Consider the following 15500-nt stretch of genomic DNA (forward strand, 5'->3'; position numbering starts at 1 on the left):
GGGTCTACACTGTACACTTAGGAAGATCATTTATTTTAGATTGGATGCTAAAAAATTAGCATACATTTGTCTTGATAACATTTGTCTTTCTCCTCCTTAGTAACTTATACCCAACCTGTTTAGAGTTGCTTAATGATGAATAAGTATAATCCCAGTAGCAATTGGCCCTAATCTCAGGAGTTCAAAACGTTTAACACCTACTACCTGACAAGGAGGTGGTGACTTCATTGAGTCAGTAATCTTGACTCCCAGAATCTGAACACGGGGATGTTAAAGACCTGCTCATGGTCACATAGCCCAGGCAGAAGGAGATCTTGGAATTTAGAATAGATTTCAGTTTATTGATAATTCAGCCCACTGCTCTAGTCTCTAAAGCACATCAGAGCACAAAATGACCAGCCTGCAGACTCACCTGTTTCCATATTAATACCTCTCAACCCAGGGGCGCCTGGGTGGCGCAGTCGGTTAAGCGTCCGACTTCAGCCAGGTCACGATCTCGCGGTCCGTGAGTTCGAGCCCCGCGTCAGGCTCTGGGCTGATGGCTCGGAGCCTGGAGCCTGTTTCCGATTCTGTGTCTCCCTCTCTCTCTGCCCCTCCCCCGTTCATGCTCTGTCTCTCTCTGTCCCAAAAATAAATAAAAAAACGTTGAAAAAAAAAAAATACCTCTCAACTCAAACAAGTTCCATATTTGGAAGCCATTGAGTTTCCTAATGTACTTTTTAGCACCAACCATCTTTTTTTTTTTTTAAGGCTATTTATTTTTAAATGTTTATTTTTGAAAGAGAGAGAACAGGGAGAGGCAGAGAGAGAAAGGGACAGAGGATCCAAAGCAGGCTCTGTGCTGATAGCAGCGAGCCCAATGTGGGGTTTGAACTCCTGAGATCATGACCTGAGCTAAAGTCGGACGCTCAAACGACTGAGCCAGCGAGGTGCCCCAGCACCAACCACCGTGATGATTGCCAAAGGAAAAATTAAAAATACCTAGACTGCAGTAAACCTTTAGATCACATTTCCAGTGACCATTGAGAAGCCATCGCTAACTTTCTCTCATTGTTCTCATTTGCATAACTACAACACAGACACTGTATTACCTCATCTTTACCCTTTAGTATTGGGACTTAACAGAATTTTTTTCGGTTGGCCATTTTGTTTTTATGACTTCAGAAACTGAAGAGAACGCAGGGTTGCACCTTTCACAGCGATCCTTCGGCTGCTACTTGAGTACTGTCAGAACAAGACCTTCGCTATTTTTTTGAAGATGCCCCTCCCTCTCTGCACCTTTCTGTTGGTTGTCACATCTCATCATCCACAACTCCTGTTACCACGCTTTGAGCTTGAAGATGGTCCTTGCTGCTTATCTGTCCTCTCTGCACTCACTATGTGCCAGTCACTCACAGGCATTAATTATAATCTTCTCAATATCGCTGCAAGAGATGTAATACCCCCAGTACAGAAAACGAACTTAAAGCTCAGAGCGAGCGTTACCCGCCAAGTCTGCAGAGCTAAGCAAATAGCCACGCCTGGGTTTGAATTCAAAGTCTCTCAGATTCCAAAGCTGAGATTATTTTAGGTGCACCATGCTGCACCCCACTGAGCCCGACCCAGTGCCTTGAACAAAGAAAAACCCTAACACCTTTTTTTAAAAGATAAAGTGAATTAACTGCCAGGAGGAAATAAGCTTTGTCACTACTCTCCCTTCTTCCTCCCAGTGATTGGTGATAAGGGGTCTCAAGCAAAATGAAGAGACAGGCAGTTCCTTGAGGAGCTGATAGAATTAGCTATTTGTCAGTGTCTACATAACTCTTTAAGGTTCAGTATGGTGAAAAAATAGATGCTTGAGGGACACTTCCGTGAACAAGGAGGAAGGCAAAGGGCGGATGACAGCTAGTGACCAGGACGGCACAGCCAGCCATCCTAAGCAAGCTGATGGCAAGGGTGCCTCTGCAATAAAATGCTCTGCTGCTCCCAAAGCATTGTCACATACGCTGTGTCTTGATTGTCACGTCAGCCCTGCAAGATAAATGAGGCAAGTACTGTGTTACGGTTGAAACGGCACCAAGAGGGTGAGGTTCCAAGATTATTAACCAAGATTGTAGTTCGTAAGGGAGCTAACCCTTCAAATCTTTGTCTCTGTGGCTTCTAGTTCATCAGAAACTAGCAAATCTCAAGACAGAATTTGCCGTTAATAAAGAATGATTCATGGGGTGCCTGGGTGGCTCACTCAGGTAAGCATCCAGTTCTTGATTTCGGTTCAGGTCACAATCTCGGAGCCCCTAGGATCAAGCCCTGCATGGAGCCACGCATCAGGCTCAGCACTGACAGCACAGAGCCTGCTTGGGATTCTTTCTCCCTCTCTCTGTCTCTCTGCCCCTCCCCTGCTTGTTCTCCCTCTCTCTCAAAAATAATGAACATTTTTTAAAAATAAATAAAAAGGGGTGCCTAGGTCAGTGAGTGAAGCATCCAGCTCTTGATTTCGGCTCAGGTCATGATCTCACAGTTCATGGGATCGAGCCCCATATCGGGCTCTGAGCTGACAGTGTGGAGCCTGCTTGGGATTCTCTCTCTCCTGTCTCTCTGCCCCTCACCAACTCGTGCTCTCTCTCTCTCTCTCTCTCAAAATAAATAAACATTTAAAAATAAATGAATAAATAATGATTCATGTCAGTTTGATACATAACTCCATATAAGTGTCTTGTTTCGTAGTAATGAGATATAAATAGTATATAAACAGTAAACTTAAACCCACTTTTACATCACTGAACAAAAATTTTACTTTAAAAAAATTGTTTTTAACGTTTATTCATTTTTGACAGAGCAGAGCTTAAGCGGGGGAGGGGCAGAGAGAGAGGGAGACAGAATCCAAAGCAGGCCGCTGGCTCTGAGCTGTTAGCACAGAGCCCGACGCGGGGCTCGAACTCACTGACGGTGAGATCATGATCTGAGCCAAAGTCGGACACTCAACCGACTGAGCCACCCCAGCACCCCCCAAAATTTTACTTTTTAACTTCACATTTAATGATCCCGGATCAGCATTAAAGTCCTGACTTTTCACTGATACACTTACACGTGTTATTTATTAGTGCCATCCCATACCTGATACGAACAACAATGGTCTGGAACTCTAAATTGAGTCCCTCACCCAAGGACTTCTGTCCATTTATTTGCAACCTATGGCTTCCCTTCCCCCACATGGTTGGAAATCCTTCGATCCCTTGTTCCCAGTCACAATGCCAGATACTAAGGTGGTAGAAACTTTGGGCCTTAAGGCCCAGTCAGAAGTAGAAGAAAGAAGATAGGACCAGGAGATGTCTCTCATCCAGAAGGCAGAGGAGGAACCTGCCCAGGACATGGTGCCCTTTCAGGCAAACCTAAGAGATACTACACTTGAAGGAGGAGCCCGTTCTGCCTCTCCCTGTGCTTTTGCCAAAGCACCTAACTCTGCCTAAAATATCTTGCCAGGTCTCCTTGTAATTGCCTGAAATTCTAACCACGACAATCTTTTCCACAAAAGAGAAAAAAAGAGCTTAAATAACATACTTGGGAAAGTCAAATCTTGGGTTGCAGGCAGAGTACAAATGACACCAGATCTTTTCCTGTTTTCCAGAGCTGACTTTGGGATGGAGATGGCCCCATGGGCGAAGAATGGGGGAAGGAGGCTGAAGCGTGATACTTTGCCACTAGCCTGCCTTGTGTGTTGGCATCTGGTCGGAGAGGGAATCTCACAATTTTAGAGCTGGAAGAGACCGGAGCGCATCTAGTTCAGCTCCCTGGTTTACAGATAAGATGTTGAGATCTTGCCTGGCCCATTCACTGCCATATACTCAGTAACTAGAATCCTACCTGGCACGGAGTAGGTGTGTTATAGGTATCGAATGAATGAATGTATGCATTGTTGCCTGTCCACTCTGATTTAGAAGCTATGGTAGCTATTTACAGTGCAACATCCATTGTGGAGTAATGTCTAAGGTTATTGAGATGAGGTAGTGGGCAGAGCCAAGACTAACCCAGATCTCAGCCCACAGCTCTCTATAATACTACACTGACAGGTGGAAGCTGTGGCAAAATGGAAACTGTATGCCAAAGCAGCCATGGCTCACATGATCCCATGCACGTGAGGGGCCAAGGTAAAGGAGGCTTGTGCGTCCCTGCCCTCCTCATGGGCTCCTGCACACGGGCCTGGTGGTAAATGCCACCACGAGCCAGTCTCCGCCTCTCCAGAGACTTTGATTTCTCCAGCCTGTCAAGTTTCCGTGGAGAACTTATTTTCCAGAATCAGCTTATTTCATTTTTATAATACAGGCTCTTTAAGACAAGTGATAAAAACAACATACAATTTATTACTAGCAGTAGCAGAGGGGGATGTTCCTTTCCAAATGTTTTTTGTCATCCAACACACATTTATTGAGCACTTACTATGTATGTAGCATTTGCTATACGCTGAGGATATACTGTCAAACGAGACATAGTTACCAACCTTGAGGTTATAAATATATTAAGAGACAAAAGGGTAATTTTAAGTGTAAAACTTGTCCGATAAGAGGAAGCATGAGATGTTGTAAAATCAGAGACAGCTAATCCAGCTGAGCGAGGGGTCAGAAGATGTTTTTAAGCAGAGACCTGAAGAACAAGTCAGTGGGGTGGGAAGGAAGGATTTTGTAGGTAGACGGAATAAACTATGCAGAGGCCCATGGGTCAGAAAAGGCATCATGCTTTGGTGGGGCTGTAGGTGTTTGTCATGGCTGGTTCAGAGCGTTTTAGACCAGGTGGGTTTTGCTAAGGAATTTGAACTTCAATCTGAGGACACTGGGGAATCCTTAAAAGGTTTGCATGACAAGATCTGGTTTCACTTCAGAAGTTTTAGTGGGAGGGAATGGTGGCGAGTCATTGGCAGTACGATCTAGGTCTTCTAGAAAGCTGTAGTGGAGATCCAGATGAGAAATGCCTGCAACCTGTTTAAGATGTGGAGACAGAAGAATGGATCTGGTTCGAGAGTTACTCAAGAAGCATCCTATACAGGACTTGGTGCCGGGTCAAACTTGGAGGAGAACTCAGGGAGGACACGTGAGTTTCTTGTGTCAGTGACTGAGGGGCTAGGGGTACTATTCACTAAGATAGGGGTATGGAAAGAACAGATTCAAGATGTCCCATAGGCAGGTGACCCTATGGGTTGACAGCACGGGAGAGTGAGATAGGCTGGAGTTAGATTTGAAACTCATCAACCTAAAGGTATTTATGAAACCAGAAGGCCGGGTGGATGGGATTGCCCAGGGAGAGAGCCCATGGAGTGAGAAGAGAATTGGACCAAGGAGAGATCCCCGAGGAACTCTTACACATAAGGGACAGGCAGAGGAAGAAACGCCCTGGCGGAAGTTGCCAGAGAGAACCAGAAAGCCCGGAATGTGGCATCGTGGAAACCAAGGGGAGAGGACATTTGGAAAAGGAGGCTGCAAACAGCAATATCTGGTGTATATTTTAGTGAGATAAGGGATGGATTTTACCAAGGAGATCACTGGTGACTTTGTCTCAAGACCACCAGTACAGTGGAGGCAGAGCCAGACTGCTGTGGGTGGGAGACTGAGGGAAGGTGAGAACATGGTGCCAAATCAAGGCAACCCTTTCAAGAAGTTCGACGGGAAGGGGAGGCACAACTGAAGAACTAGGGAGGGTGACAGTTAAAAAGGAGTACATACAGTCAAGACATTGGTTTTCTTCTTTTACAGTGGGAGGGGTCAAAGAGAAAGAGGGGATAATTGAGGGTGTAAGGTCCCTGAAGACATGGGAGGGGATGGGATCCAGAGCCCAGTTGGAGGGATTACTCTTGGAGGGAGGGCAGGCGAAAAGGATAGTGCTGATGTGGGTAAGTGTGTAGGTGAGGTGGCAGGAAGCTGAGGGAGTTCCCATCAGATGGCTTCTATTTTCTCCGTGAAGGAGGAGGCAAGTTGGTCTACTGCCTGTGGTAAGGGGCAGGAAGAAGTGGGAACAGGGGGGTTGGGAACAGCAGTCTCTGTAAAGAACGCGAGAGAGCTGACCACGATCAGACGATTGCCAAGAATGTTCAGGGGCCAGTTGCAGTTAGAGTCCCTGAACTTGCAATGGCACCAATCCTTGGCGAGTGTACTGGCAGCCCCCAGCAGCCCGGGAGTAGGAATGGAAAAAAATCAAGAGTTGGTTGTTACAGTTTTACATGGTAAGAGCAAGAGGGTAAGCACATTGTTGGTCTAGGGCTAGCAAGGAAAGGAAGTGAAAACAAAAAGAGATTACCAGAGAGAAAATAGAAGGGTCAAACACTTACTGAGGGCCTTCGATAGCTTTGGTAATATATGCAGGAAAAAAGAAATACAAAGATAGGGCAAACTTGGTTCCCAAATTGGGTTCTGGGGCCTCAGAATCGAGTGTAACAGACATACGGTCTCCCTGGCTTCGTGCCTGCCGTCCAATAGGTCTAAGGTTGGGGGGTTCATGTGACTCTTCTGTAGCCAGGTTTGGAAAACACTGGGACCCGTGGGAAAAGCAGACAAGTAAACAGACATACGGAATACATACAGTGCCATCACTCCATGACTCGGGTCTATTTGGGGTGCTGTGCAAGCCGAGAGGGCTTGGAGAGGGCAATGAAGAGGGAACAATAAGGGAATTTTCCTGGAGAAGGTGAGTCTGTACCTGAGCATGACTGGTGAGTTGGAGCTGGCTGAGCAAAGAGGGGAAGACGCCAAATAAAGCATTCCAAGTCGGGGAACAGCATGTGCAAAGACAGAGCAGCGTGAAGTCACTCGCTGCGTTTGTGGGGTCATTTGGTGTGGCCGGAGCAAAGGGTGTAAACACGGGAGTGGTGAGGTCTCTCAAGAGAAGGAAGCAAGAACCAGATTGTTTGCAGCCTCATTTTCCGTCAAAAGAGCATTTCTCTGACACGGCCAGGGCCAGGGTGCACTTAAGAAAGAAGCCAAGAATCCTGGCTTTCACAGTAAATAACTTAGAAAGCAGGCTCCTGGGGCCTGGGAGGATTAGACTGGCTGGTACAATGCTTCAGATGTGATTTTCGCAGGCCACTAGGTGGTGAACAGTATTTTTGCTCTGACGAGAAACTAAGCATTTTCCCATTTGTATTTATTTACTGACTTTTAGGGAAAGGCAGATGTCCTAAGCTCAGTGAGAATTATTGAAGGAGCCTCCCTTCTGGGCTCTGAGCCAAAAGCCAGAATAAGCAGCGGCCTGAAGTGATCAAATGTAAAATATATGGACACTGTGGAGAGATGTTTCCCCCCAAACAGTTTCTCCTCCTTCTTTCCCTGACCCTGAAAGCCTCAAGTAGGCTTGAATGCCCTCTTTCCCTCACTCCTTATTCTCAGAAATCTCCAGGCATATATTTGAAGATAAACCACACAATCACAGGCGTTTCATTTATTTAGCAAACCCAAAGGTCACGTCTGGGGGCTGCTGAAGTCAGATTCTACCCACTTAACCTTCTGCAGAGTCTCCAACATATAGTGAATCTGGAATATTCTATGAAGTTGGGGCAACGTGGCTCTCAAACACATACTGCCTGGACGACAACCTAGGACTTTGCCACCCTGGACCCAGTGTCTGCCCAGAGAAGACTCAAGGCTCAACATTCGAGCCTAGAGTGCGTTTTGAACGCACTCCTGGTAATGAGGAGAATCAGACTCTCTCAGCCAGCCTGCGTTTGCAGCTGGAGCACCAGGCCGTAAGGCCTCCAGAGACCTATGGACTTGGGACCAGGAGGAAAGCAGGACATCATCCCCATGCCATCTCTCAATATACAGTATTCGTTCCAAGAGCTAGAAAAGAAGCAAGAGGCAAGGGGAGGATCAGGGAGGAGGCAGAACCTTGCTGGCTAGGAGCCCAGGCCCACCCGCAGTCAAGCCTTCTCCAGGGTGCTTGCCTCATTAGGCAGCAGAAACACCGAGTCTCAGCCTCAGAATTCTGTAGCTCTTCGTGACCCCAGGGATTATCTCGTTCGAGCACAGAGAAACAATCGCCAGTTCTGAGCCTCTGCAATCCCTCGAGTCCTTCTGGCTCTGTGGCCAAAATGAGCTTTGCATAAAAAAAAGAGGGTCTGGAGTTGCCGGTTTTAGTACTCTTAGATTTAAAAGCTGCTGAGGGGGTTGGGAGAGGCTTCGCTAATGAAGATGTGACCGCGAGGTCCTGGGCACATAACCCACACCTCTCATTTTGGCACAGAGGGTCTCAGGCAGGGCAGGTAGGTACAAATAATGTCCAGGCACTGGGAACACTAAGAGTGTTCGTCATGGTTAAGATCTAGTGAGGATTACTGTATGTGGGGCATCGTGCTAAGCACCCTCACACATGACATAATCTACTCACTAGGAGAGGCTGAGAGATGGCAGGAAAGAATACCATAGCCCAAGAGCTGAAGGAAGGGTCTCGGCAACTGTATTCATTCAGGCTAAGGCTCCCCTAACAGCCTACTGGAGCTGCCTTAACAGAGTTCCATAGACTAAGTGGCTTAAACAACAGAAACTTAATTGTATCGAGCTGTGGAGGCTAAGCGTCCAAGATCAGGATGTCCCCGGGGTTTGTTCTTTCTGGAGGCCATGAGGGAAGGGATCTGTTCCAGAGCTCTCATCTTGGATTGTTGATGACCATCTTCTCCCTGTGTCTTTACTCATTGTCCCTCTGTGCATGCCTCTGTGTCCAAATTTCCCCTTTTTATAAGAATACCAATCATTTTGGATTAGGGCCCACGCTACTGACTTCATTTTAACTTGATTGCCTCTGTCAAGATCTACCTCCAGGAGTGCCTGGGGCAGCTCAGTGGGTTGAGCATCCGACTTTGGCTCAGGTCATGATCTCATGGTTCGAGACCTACATCGGGCTCTGTGCTGACATCTCAGAGCCTGGAGCCTGCTTCAGATTCTGTGCCTCCCACTCTCTCTCTGCCTCTCCCCTGCTTGCATTCTCTCTCTCTCTCTCTCTCTCAAAAAAATGAATAAACATTAAAAAAAAAAAAAGATCTACCTCCAAATAAGGTCACATTCTAAGCTACTGGGGTTAGAACTTCAACATCTGAATTTGGGGGAGGGACATAATTCCACCTGTAACCATGACATCTAACCAGACCCTCTCCTTTTATAAATGAGGATATTAAAGCCTCGAGTGGGAAAGCAACTTGTACAAGGTCACACAACAAAGTGAAAAAACTAAGACTAGGGGCACCTGGCTGGCTCAGTAGGTGGAGCGTGTGACTCTTGATCTCGGGGTTGTGAGTTTGAGCCCCCATGTTGTGTGTAGAGATTACTTTAAAAAAAATCTTTAGAAAAAGAAAAAAAACTAAGACTAGAACCCAGGGCTTTTGGGGGCTGTGAGCCTTGAGCACACTGCCTGGGGAGGAGCAGCATTCTGGAAGCCCTTCCTCCAAGATAACCCCTGAGGTTGGGCAAGTCTGGGTGGCACCCACTAGAATCTCTTTACAGACCTGGGGTGAGGACACCCTAAAACTCTCTTATGAACCAGTACTTGGAAAAAGACAGAAATGCCAGAGTGGAAGGAGTCCTATGAACGGAGCTCAGTATAAGCACTGGGGTTTATTTTTTAATGGCCAGGCCCCTCGTTAACGAGGCAGATATGTAGTGCGTCACCCAGAACTTTGCTCCCTGCCTGCAGCCCCCCACAGCGTAGTTAGCCAGAATATGCTGGGTGGTGCTGGCTTCCCACAGCCTCTCTCTTTGGTCCCACCTCCGCCTAGAGGCTGGCATCTGGCCTCCATACCTTCCAGAAGGCAGGTAGTCCTCCATTTTGCAATCAGCTGTGGGAACTCACTGAGGCTCTTTTGAAAGTCTCAAAGTCTCATGCAACCTGCAGGAGGTACATGGGTTTAAGAGCGTTGCTGTGTGGCTTCAGAAGCACGGAGGCAAAAATTGAGATTGAATATAGCACAGAAGTGTGGGTGACACCAAACCACAGATGAACTGATAGGCTGCGGGGAAGGAAGTGAAAAGTTCACCTTGTCCTTCGGTGTAACAGAGGGCTGTTGGTTTTATGGAGGTTTACTTTAAAAAAAAAAATTCATTCAATAAAAATAGCTCGGTGGGACAACACATTATAGCATTCGTGGAAATAAAAACGAGGAACCACATCACAGGCTGTTCTGCTCCGAACTTGGCCCTGCTTCCCTGGGCAGCTCCCAGTTCCTTCTGATGAATGCAGCAGCAGTGGAGGCCCTCGCCCCGTCCCAGGTGGGGTCTGGCCTTCAGGGAGGAAGGGAGGAGGTGGTTCAGAGGCATCAGCTGTTTCCCTGCATCTGAGCCAAGACCCTGGCCTCGGTAGAAACTCAGCTTTGTCCTCCGCGTCTGTCTTCCGCACTATGAAAAGTTTCCATCACAAAGGGCTGATTCAGGAAACTAAGGTTAGAGGCAAACGGGTCTTATTTGAAAATGGTGAAGGCCAGCAAGGCCCTGGGCTTCCTGCACTGATTGCTCTCCTGGGGCCTGGGACCAGCCCAGCAGGGTGGGGCAGGCGGCTCTGCAGGTTGCAGGATGTGAAAGTGGGGACTGAGGTTAGGAAAAAGAATCAAAGGCTGGGACCAGAACACACCCAGCAGAGGGCCATGTGCAGTTCTTCTCTTTAGGGTTTCCTGTGGGTACACTGAGAACATTGTGTTCTGGCTGTGAACTCGCCTGGCTGAGCAGGCTCCAGACTCAGCCCCTGGGTCCTAGTGCTGCCTCTCACCCACGCTCGGTTTCAGCTGCCAGTACCTGCCTGAGGGCCACTGCGGGGTCCCTGGGAGGCCATCTCCACCGTGTCCTCCCTCCTGGGGCAGCACTAACATTCCGATTCATTCTTCACGCAACAGCCTCTCGTGTCCCACATGACAAAACATCCTTCAGATGAAAAAACTGAGGCTCCAGGGAACTGGTAGGAGCAACTGTGGTCAGTATTCAAGGCTTTTGGATCCAGGGACGCTTTGGGGATATTTGATTTGGAGACATCACTTCAAACCCTTGAACTAAATGTGAGCCTTTGCCTTCAAAGTTTCTCTCCAGGTGAACTTGAGAATAAGGTGCTTCTTTCATAAATTCTCCAAAACAGCTCAAGGCTCATGCATGTGGCACAAAGCTATCCAGAGGAGCCATGGCCTGACCTCTGCTCTGCCTGGAGCCCAGGGAGCACTAGTGCTCACTTCTGCACTGTGCATGAGCTCCCTGGAACCGCTGCCACGGGCCTTTGTGCAGCACCACACCAGCCCTCAGGTCCCAGGTCGTGCTGTGCCTGGGTGCCTCCTGGAACTCAGAGGCACATGCTGGGCTCCAGGCCAAGTAGCCAAGTACCAACAGGCCGGCAGAGAGGGAAAGGGGAACTTAGGAGAGGATGGAGACTCTCTGGCAAAAGGAGACTTTTGCAGTTCTTAGAAGGGGTTCTCAATGATAAATTCTTCTACTAGATCGTAAACCTCTTTTTCCAAGTCATCTTTATATCCTGTGTGTGTGCTGGTCCTGGATAGACAGTCGTTGAATGACCTGAATGAAAGTCACTCACTGGAACGCCTTGCCTTTAGCTGCAGATCACAGTCCTTCAACAACTGCACAGTGAGCACCTACTGTGTACTAAGCATGGATGGAGACAATGAGGATACAATTGCTAACAACAAAGATACAAACAAAGGAAAGGCAGCCATGGTGTCTGCTTCTCCTAGAGACACGGTCCAGTGGAAAGACAGGCATTCAGTTAGCAAGAACAATCCTAAGGGTCCCTGGTTAGCCTGGGGGGGGGGGGGCAAGTCCAGGCTGCTGTGGGGGTGCACAGAGCAGGGAGAACTAACTAGGCTGGGGGCCCAGCAAAGTCCTCAAAAAAGGGGTCTTTCAGCCGAGACCCAAAGGAAGTAGGAGTTAGCCAGATGAAGGAGGTTGGAAAAGGGGGGTTCCCACAGAAGTTATAGTGCCTGTGAAGACCCGGAATTTAGAGAGCAGGTGGTTCATGAAAGAACTGAGGAAAGCCTTCTAAGACTTCTGAACTCCCCCAACAGGAAAGCTAGCTCTCCAGGGGAGAGCCCAGGCACTGGTGTTTTCAGTGAGGAAGGAATCCCACTACTTCTCTGGGGCCATTGTCCAGGCTCCAGACTCCATTACTGGGGAAACCAGAGGAATCCTATAAGATGGCTGGGACACCTCTTGAGGCAGGAAGGCTATGGGTGTGGCCGGAAGGGGCACGTCCTGGTCCAGGCTTGGGGACCGTGGACTGAGATATTGGGAAAATCACTTCCCACCTCTCTCTCTGGACCTCTATTTTCCGGCTTTGACTATTCTCAGTATTTAGCCTGACGCTCAGACCTTCCTGAATTAATGGACGACTGCAGTTTTCATCTGTAAAAAATCATTCCTTCTAATGCTGAGATTCTGGGTCCGAGACCCAAAGGCAGTCGTGCCCAGGATGCTTTGGACAATGGAAGTGCCACAAAAGGAAAGAGCACAGTACCCAGCATACCCACGGCAAATGTTTGCTGAATGAATAAGCGAGCAAGTGAATGAATGAATAAGCGAGCAAGCCAATGAATGAATGAGTGGATGCCCTCCCTGGAGTTACTCTCAAAGCTCCTGACCCTGTGCACTCATTGTCACCGGTGCACACACTTCCCAGGCAGCTACCAGACTGAATGGGGAAAATGAACCCTAGATCTTATTTCAAGTTTTCCATCATCCTGGAGGAAGGGGTAAGAGGACTGCAGGGAGTGGAGAGGCAGTGTGAGGAAGAAAAAGGACTCAGGTGTGCAGAGTCTGAAAACTAGCATTCTTTCATGGCACTCCCTTATGAACCCCAAACCTGACAAGTGCTCTGCCCCCCTCCCGTGAGTTCGTGAGTTCGGCTAGAACTCACCAGGGCTTACCAGAAGAGCTCTGGACATGAACAAGTGCTCCCTGAGCCACCATATCTCCTGTCTGCCCTGAATCAGGCCCTGAAGTGAGGGCAAGAGTTCCCAGCTGGGCACACCCTCAAATGCATTTTCCCTCTCCAGTGGGTTTCCAGGCTAGCCCGCAGAAGCCTGATTCATCCACAACCACACTGAAACATAGAATTAATTCCGGCTATACCCTGGGTGAGCTAGGCCATTATGGCAACCAAACCACCACTTACAGCATTATTTTGATGGGAAAATGTGTTCTAAGCTCCAAGCAACCAAATTATAAGTGGGACACAGGCACACCCAGGTTCAAATCCCAGTTTTAACACTTCCTAACCATTTGGTCAGGGACACAGCACCATCCTCCCAGCCTCAGTTTCCCAGGATATCAAAGAATACCTCCTTTGGAAGGTTGTAGTGCAGACTAAATAGACTAAATGGAGGTGCTTCATGGCACATGGCAAACATTTCCCTTCATCCTTTCAGAGGGCCTTTTATAGAGAGACCTAGAGACAAGCCTTCAAATGCAGCCTCTCAGAGGAGGGCTCTTACCCAGCTTGCAATGGAGACAGTATTACCATTGGACTCAGGCTTAGAGCAAGTGTTTATGAGATAAATGAGCTGCCGTCTTAGAAATCACAGAACATTCCTCATCTTTGACCTTCTCTAGGCTCTTACTGGCTTATCTGAGCCAAGAAACTTCTCCGTGCCCTTACTGAGCTCCCTCTCCCCCCAATCTCCATGAACAGCATTGTTCTGGCTTCCTTTGCTCGGGGTCCTGGGAAGGGGCTTCATCTCCGGAAGGGGTCAGAAGTCCTGGCCTTTCACCCAGGGCCTGGACATCGGCCCACAAGAGCAAGCAGGAGGAGGGCGGGGACCCAGGCGGCACACCACAGCAGCCTGTGGAAAGGCAGACCTCCTCCAGCCGGCTTTGGCTTTGGCCCCTCCTCACTCTGTTTGTTTCCACGCTGCAGCCAGAACGGTTTGTACCCTAAGGATGGTGAGCCGGCCAAGGAATCCGTAGGGTCCTAAAGGTCAACCTTCTTCGTTTTCTTGCCCTTATTCCCAAAAGTCAGAGTTTCCTGGCCTTGGGCTCCTTGTCCCCTGCCCAGGGTCACCAGCACTGTGGGGGTGAGTCACCTTGAATGAGACCCCCATATCCTACACTGTGCTTCTCACATTCCACCTCCACTTTGGTACCGTGTCTCCACAGGAACCCCCCTTTTCCCCATTCGGACCCACATAGCCTTCTCAGACTCTTCCTCCACCTTTCTAGGTCCTGTCAGGGCCCTCTCACTGTGCAGTCTCCACTGCTCCAGCCCCACCCCCGCCTCTTTACCCACCCCAACCCCCAATTCTGCAATAGCAAAACACAAAAACAAAAAACTCTTGTGAAAGTACTGAGTTCATGGTGAAAATTCAACAGCGCAGAAGGTGCAAAGTGAAAAAGTAAAACCTCGCCCTCCCCTCCATCCCTCAGAGATAACATCTGTGAATACTTTTTCCAGCATCCTTCTAGTTGTTTTCTCCACACAGTTCAACGTGTGTCTGCAGGGGAGTGTCCTGTTTTTGCTTCAGAATGAGATTAGAGGACACAAACTGTTCTGCAACTTGTTCTTTTTACCTAGCAATATATCTTGGACATCTTTCCAAAGTCTACCTCCCTCTTTTTCACACCCACATAATATTCTATGGTGTGGAGATAGTATTTCTTTAACCATTCTCCTGCTGTGACACTTCAGTGGTTTTCAGGTTTTGCAATCACTATCTAACTGCTTCCCTGCCCCAGGCTTCCAACCTCCAGTCTGTTCTTCCCAGGTCGCTTGACAGCAACAACACCTGATCTGTCGGGCATTCCTGACTCAACCATCTTCCTTGTGTGAGGCTATTCACTAGGTGTCTCATCTCCCTTCCTAACCTTAAGCTCCTCAAGACAGGGCACTCGAGGCTTGTCAACTCTATGGTTTTTGATCCAATCTCAGTGCTGCCCTAGGCACATATGAGGAGGTTCTCAGGCCATATGGATACTTATTCTTTCCTGCTCATATATATTTATTGGCAACTCTGTGGACCTGCCCTGCACTAGAGCTCCAGGATGAAACAGATACAACCCCTGGTCTCCTGAAGCTTGCAGTTTAGTCGGAAAGACAGGCATTGGGGGCCCACACAGATACATACCTGTATAATTCCATACTGACTGAGTGCCTTGAAAGGAAACAACAGAGGAGAAGCAGGGATGGGGCCACCAGGGAAGGCCTCTCTGAAGAGGCGATGAGGTGAAGGGAGAGAGGGCCAGTGTAAGCCACCGGACTGTGGGATCTGGTTCCCATTCAGCGTTGCTTTGGATACTTCCCTTTGGTCTTCTCATCTGACAAGAAGGGAAATCCCCCTTTCAGTTTTGACTTTCTGTGACAGTAATAAATGCTATCAGAGTTCACAGGAAGCAAGTTCCCCACTGCCTGGGAGGGGGCAGGGGAGACTTCCCACTGATTTCACATTGACCCTGAGTCACATGTAGGCTCTAGTTCCATTCAATTCTGGGCCAAATACTTGCTGAGCATATCTAACATACAGAGGTAGGTGTGTGTGTGTGTGTGTGTGTGTGTGTGTGTGTGTGTGTGTGTGT

At 48.3% G+C, this 15500-nt stretch overlaps 1 protein-coding gene and 1 long non-coding RNA gene across 2 annotated transcripts in view; one reads left to right on the plus strand and one right to left on the minus strand.

Moving 5' to 3' along the window:
• Positions 1-15500, minus strand: part of LOC121036768 (uncharacterized) — a 34247-nt gene that overhangs the window by 8071 nt on the left and 10676 nt on the right. Inside the window, exon 3 of the long non-coding RNA XR_005793472.1 lies at positions 15053-15242. This is a non-coding gene — a long non-coding RNA (uncharacterized LOC121036768). The remainder of the gene's footprint in view (positions 1-15052; positions 15243-15500) is intronic.
• DDIT4 (DNA damage inducible transcript 4) overlaps positions 14415-15500 on the plus strand; it is a 14315-nt gene continuing 13229 nt past the window's right edge. Inside the window, exon 1 of the mRNA XM_040485329.1 lies at positions 14415-14420. The gene's annotated coding sequence lies outside the window, so the exon portion shown is untranslated. The remainder of the gene's footprint in view (positions 14421-15500) is intronic.

Source organism: Herpailurus yagouaroundi, unplaced genomic scaffold, assembly GCF_014898765.1.
Source record: "Herpailurus yagouaroundi ecotype Mexico unplaced genomic scaffold, PumYag 163, whole genome shotgun sequence".
Classification (NCBI taxonomy): domain Eukaryota; kingdom Metazoa; phylum Chordata; class Mammalia; order Carnivora; family Felidae; genus Herpailurus; species Herpailurus yagouaroundi.